Source organism: Micropterus dolomieu, linkage group LG19, assembly GCF_021292245.1.
Source record: "Micropterus dolomieu isolate WLL.071019.BEF.003 ecotype Adirondacks linkage group LG19, ASM2129224v1, whole genome shotgun sequence".
Lineage (NCBI taxonomy): Eukaryota > Metazoa > Chordata > Actinopteri > Centrarchiformes > Centrarchidae > Micropterus > Micropterus dolomieu.
Genome location: NC_060168.1, coordinates 5,619,753 through 5,626,475, shown reverse-complemented (window position 1 = coordinate 5,626,475; position 6,723 = coordinate 5,619,753).

Here is a 6,723-nt window from a genome sequence, read left to right as displayed (position 1 = left end):
CGCCTCATCCCTCCGGACGCCGGTGCTCCCCACCAAGCCGTGTCGGATGACGTCCAATTTGGTGGGCAAGGCCTACATGGCAGCGGGTCGAGCTGGTGCCAGCCTACACACGATGGCTGTCTTTCAGGCATACCAGGCCAATCTCCTTCGGGACTGTGACGTAGGGGGAGGTCCCTCTGAGGAGGACCTGACGGAGCTCCGTAGAGCGACGGACTTGGCTCTCCGTGTGACCAAGGAAACGGCCCGTTCCATCGGCCGATCCATGGCGGCTTTGGTGGCTACGGAGCGCCATCTGTGGCTCAACCTATCGGCATCCTGGATGCGCCCCTCTCGCCTTCTTGCCTGTTTGGCGAAGCAGTGGATGCTGTCATCAACAGGTTCCAGCACGCCAAAACTCAGGGAGAAGTGTTTGAGCGATATCTCCCCCGCCAGTCAGACTCCAGGACCGCGACGGCTCAGGAAAGGTGGACGCAGCATTCATCCAGCACCTACCACCACAGCCAGAAGCAGAGCGTCGCTTCGCGGGATCCCCCTCAACCAACCTGGGACGCAAGACGGCGCTCTCGCCCACAGCCCCCCAGGAAGACGGATCTGAGGACCGTCATTTAGTCTCGGCGGGCCCGGGGAAAGAGAGAGGCCGATCGAGGTCCCCTCTCTCATGGTGGCTCCAGCAACAGGTGTTGTTTCTCCCACCGCTTCAGCGCTCGGGACGCGCAAGCCGGCGGCAGGCCCTCACCGATCTGTCCGCCCCGAGGGGCGGCAGCCGGAACACCACTGGGCTCACAAACCGTGGTTCACCGGCGAGCCAGATTCTGCGGGATGGTCGGGACTACAGTACACGCAGAACAGAGCCAGGTGTTGGGACAGGAAGTCCGCTGTCTGCTGAAGAAAGGGGCCATAGAACTAATTTCCCTGCCGGTCAGAGAAGCCGGCTTTTACAGCCGATACTTCCTGGTTCCCAAGAAGGACAGAGGATTGTGTCCGATTTTGGATCTGCGGTCCCTGAACCAATCTCTGAGGAGATTCAGGTTCAGGATGCTTACCATCCCAGCCATCATCAGTCACATCCAATCCGAGGATTGGTTTGTCACGATAGATCTGCAAGACGCTTATTTCCACATCTCCATCCGTCCCTCTCACAGGAAGTTCCTGAGGTTCACCTACGGGGGCACGGCTTACCAGTATCGGGTTCGGCCTAGCACTATCTCCCCGCACGTTCACCAAATGCATGGATGCAGCTCTGGCTCTGTTGAGGCCCCAGGGCATCCACATACTGAACTACATCGACGACTGGCTCGTCCTGGCCCAGTCTCGAGAGTTAGCGGTTCGGCATCTAGATGTCATCCTCGCCCACCTTCAGCGTTTGGGGCTGCGGCTCAACGCGAAGAAGAGCGTGCTGACACCCGCCCAACGGACTACGTTCCTAGGGGTGGTGTCGGACTCAACTACGATGCAGGCCCACCTGTCTCCCGCACGCATTAAGTCCATTTTGTCCTCAGTGACCAGAGTGCAGTTAGGCCGCGCCATCACTGTAAAACACTTTCAGATGGTGTTGGGTCTTCTGGCAGCAGCGTCCAGTATAATACCTTCCGGACTACCGCACATGAGAGCCCTGCAGTGGTGGCTAAAATCCAAGGGATTCTCCCCGAGGGGAAATCCGCTCCGTCTGATACGGGTTACGAGCGGATGCCTTCGTTCCCTGTCTGTATGGAGGACATCTTGGTTCCTGTCCCAAGGTCCCGTGTTTGGAGCGATCTGTCGCTGAACAATTATTTCAACAGACGCCTCACTCACGGGATGGGGTGCGGTCATGGACGGCCGCTTCGCGACAGGCTCCTGGGATGAGCATAATTTCTCTTGGCACATAAATTGCCTGGAAATGTTGGCGGTTTTCAGAGCTCTGAGGAGTTTTCTGCCTGCCCTCCGCGGTCGCCACATCCTTGTCAGAACCGACAATACGACAGTGGTGGCCTATTTGAATCACCAGGGGGGTCTGCGCTCGCCCCCGTTATGCAAACTGGCACATCAGATTCTCCTGTGGTCCCAGAAGAGAGTTCTGTCCCACAGAGCGATGTACATCCCTGGGACCCAGAATCAAGGAGCAGACCTGCTGTCAAGACTCCACCACCTCGGGGAATGGAGACTCCACCCCGAGGTGGTGGAGTTATTATGCGAAGAGTTTGGAAAAATACCCATTAAATAGGAGATTTTGGTTATTATTAATGTAAAATCAATGTACATAAACAACAACAATAATATGATCAATGCACAATTACAGCATTATATGGTTAAATGACCTCAAATTGAAAAGTTTGAAAAGCAAATCAGCTAGTGTCTATCCTTGAAATAAAATATAGACGTAATTGTTTTTTGCTGTCGTTCACAAAAAATGCTGTTTGATTAGAGACGCTATTAATTTCACGTAGTACACATGAGCACAGCATATGCAGCGCGGCAGATCCAGCAGATTGAAGTGCTTTCTACCCACTAGTGTGGGTAGTGGCTTTGATTGCCTTGCCTGACAATCATTAAAAAAAGACAGTCAGAGACACCTTAATCACATCATTCAGTCACATAATTATAGAGCTTCTGATCTGTACAAAGTGCGTCCATGCCACTGGGAATGTACTGTGCTGGATCTGCTAGCTGTTTTTGGCAGCGCAATGTTTTTTTTAAACCAAGGTGTTATCAGTTGGCCTACTACTACAAGTAGTAAAATGTAACTTACGAATATTAAATCACCTTACCCCTGAAACACTTTGATTTCATCAATCATTTTGGCTTTAGTTTGGTTTTCTGGAATGGTATCAGCTTGCCCACAAAAATAACACAACTGTAGCCGTTAACATCTATAAAGAATATATATTGACAGTTTTGTATTCTTCTGTTCAATTTCTTTAGCAGGTAACATCAAAGATGTAGTCACCAGATACCAGCGGCTGCTAAAGTTGACAAAGAAGGGATACGCAATGTCCATGGCTTATCGTAAGGCAGGCGTGTCCGGGAATACCATGGCTGCCACTGCACCCATTGCTGAGCTCTTCATAGCAGAAAGACAGGTGTTGGAGCAACTGCCTTTCTGCAGAAAACTGTCAGATCTAGCAAAGTTATGCGCAGAAAGTGGGGGAAATTCAAGAAAAAGTAGTTGAGATGAAAAGAAAAAGAGAGTTACTTCCATTTCAACTAAAATAAGCTTTAAGTCAACAGGACAATAGTACCTCTTAATTAGAACAATGTTGAATGTCTATGATTTGTGTGTATTCATATAATAGCTTGACTTCATTTTTGTAGTAGAGTACAGTACATAATTAGAGAGACAGTACAAAATGTCTTCAGGATATTAATGAATGAAGACAAATTGTAGATATTCACTAATGTAAAGTTTATAGAACACAATAATATGACGTAGTGATACTGTAGATACTGTAGTGAGTTATAGAGGTGAACACCCTTTAGGGGTAGGGTACAGTAGGGTTGTGTTACAACCATGACATAATGTTCAGCATTAGGCTCTGTAATGGTTTTTTATTATGTTCATCAATGTGGGGCAGATTTCTGACAGTTATTTGTAAAAGAGGCTCTGTTTGTTGTATAAAATGTGTAAAGTTTGGTAGACATGCAATATACCAGGCAATACTATTTTGGAATTTCATTTCATTAAAATGTTGACCTTAATACTGTACATTGCACCTCTGATGCTTTGTTTTATTACAGCCACAAAAGATGTTGAAGCGTTGATTGTAATGAATTTACCCTGGTGCTTCAGTTTGTGAATGCACTGAACCTGTTGATTTGTAGATATTTCTTTTATAACATTACCTGTCAACTAAGCTTCACTTGTGTTTCACTTTAGTTGGATAGTCACAAGGAACATCTATGGATAGTGACTTGAATGACATCACATGTGTTGTGAAAGGGTTACTGATACATTAGAGATGTTGTGAATACACTCCTAAATATTTGCTGTACATGTAATCTTTCAGAGATGCAACTGAAAAGCTACAAATGTGCTGTAGCAATGCAGCTGAATATCTATTGATATATAGATTACCATACTGAAAATGAAGATATAGTATATGCACACCACAGGGAAACACATACAGCCGTAACAACATTTACCAGATACAAAAACTGGCTTTAGAAAGTCATAAAATGTCATATTGAATCCAGAAAATGATGAAGTCTTTGGATGAAAGTGCATGAAGTTCACTCTATGTAAAAACACCATTTTGGATATACCATTTCCCCCTCTCCTTTGCCTTTCATATCTCTCTCTACAGTCCTATCAAAATAGCAAAATGCCAGCATTTTAAGAAATACCTGGAGCTGTGTCTGACAGTGTCCAAAATGTTCTTTATGTCGAACCAGTTGTGTTTCTAATGAATAGATCTGAAAATGTCATCAATAAGGTAAATAAAAAATAAACTACTTTAGTTTCAGGAGAACAATTCTTTACACTGAAATGTTTGACTTGTGTGGCTTATGTGTTGTGAGCATGGAACTGAATAAATAGTCAATAAATAGTATCAGATGTGGGTATTTGTATTATGGTGGTAATTTAAAAGGTCTGAGTTTCCTCAAATTAAGTTAATTTAAGGAAAGCAGTTTCCTGTCTAAGATAAATGGATATATATTACTCTAATGTAAAATGTGGACATGTGGTAATTTTTAATTAAGAAAAAAACTGATTTAAATATGTTGGTTTAAACTTCCAAGCATTATGATAAAAGTCAACATCTGTGAAATTACAGTAATTATGGCTGTTTTCAATGATCAAAAGTGTGTTTTGACAGTTTAACAATGCTTGTAGACATTATACACTGATTAAAATAACATTTATTCAATGTTTTTATTTTCCAAATATCCATAATTAAAGGAGATATGTGTCAATTAACCAACAAATCTATGTCAAATTACACATGTTTTTTGTTATGGTTAACTGTTACTAATTGTGCTAAGTTTAAGAAATGTTTTTACAGTATAAAACTTCAATTTAACAGTGTTTTCTTTTAAATAAGACAAATAATATTTGAAAATATGATATATTCCTGAATGTATTGGAACAGTTTTTTTTTACGTCAAAAAAAAACAACAGTATTTTCTTTAAAATAACAGAAATGTTATGGTAGTCACAGCTACAGGTTTTTCATGTTATTTTACATTAGACATGTAAATTCACAGTTTATTTTTGCTATTTTCCTGTATTTCAAAAATACAGGAAAATCTGTGAAATAAAAAGAAATAAAACTGTAAAATTACAGATATTTTTTGTGAAGGTTAAAAGGCCTAATCAAAGTCCACAATTAAACTTAATAACATGAAAACTATTTCTTGTAGTTACATTTTGTTCTATTTATGTGATATAAGTGATACACTTTGTTGTATTGAGCAAGTACATACCTGATCCAGAACATTCAGGATATTCCAGGTCTTCTCTCTGACAACTCCTCCTTTGTTTCTGATGATCTCTATCAGCTTGCAGCGGTGCTTGTCCAAGGAAGCCAGGAATCGTGGTTGAAGTGGAACAGTTGTTATTCCATAAACTCAGCATTGATCATTAAAAAAGAAAGGTAACACTTTATCTAGATAGTCAATCTGTAGATGCTCTACAGAGTATCAAGAGAGTATCAGTATAATTTCTCTGCTGAATGTCTGCAGACTTTCAACAGTTGATCTGTAGGTGATTTAAACTATCAACAAATTATCATAAATTCACAACTGAACGTTTGTAGACATTTAACAACGTTGAATGAAATAAACAAACAAGAAACAAGTGCCTGTAGTCCATCTACAGATATTCAACAAACCATCTATAACCCGGAGGGCGACAGTGTTTTGTCCCAGGGGTTGTTAGGGTGCCTCCCTGTCTGTCTTTGTACTCTAGGCAGTTCCGCATTAAATGGAAATACGTTTACCTGTTATTATACATCACTGTATATGAGTAGTGTAATGCTTGAACATTGGTAACGTTACAGAATGCAACAAGTGGCGACGAGTATGGCTCACCCGGCATTTTCAACTCTGCTTGGGTGGTGAAGAATCCCCGCTATCTGGTGGTGGCTACCATTAGCATAGTCAATGACGGTGCCGTGCTGGTGGACTGACACCCGGAGTGATGGCGGGGATGTCTGTCATTTTGAGGCCTTCGAAGAGTCGACGGAGCAGTGGGCGACGGTCTGATCAAAACATTTCTAGCTTCTCTCTTAACCATCTGAAATGTGCCTGTGCAGAAGAATTTGGGATAGCATTTACTCATGAGACCTGGCAGTCTGCAACGGAGGATACGCAGCTCCTCCATTTGAGTGAGACGTGGAGTACTTCAGTGTCTATGCAGGAGCAGGCTTGCCAGGTTGTCCCCTAATGTTGCTTCCACCTGCCAGAGGTGTCATGGTGCCCCGGCCACCCTATTTTATGTTTTCTGTCAGTCAGTTGCCCCTCTATATTTGAAACTTTTTCACAGATAAACAGCCAAAACATACCCCAAACCCCACAACTGCTGTGTGTCCGAGTAGTCCTGAGGTGGTGTCCCCTTCAGATAACCAATCTCTTCATGTGGAAGGACAGGACTCCATCACAAGCCCGTTGGGTCAAGGATGTAACTGCACACTTAAAAGAAAGCTGGAAGAGCTGAGGTATAATAGACAAGGCTTTACTAAGAAATACCACAAGGCTTAGCAGCCTTTGGTGGATTGTTCTTGTCCCCTGTGCCAGTCTGTGTTGTTG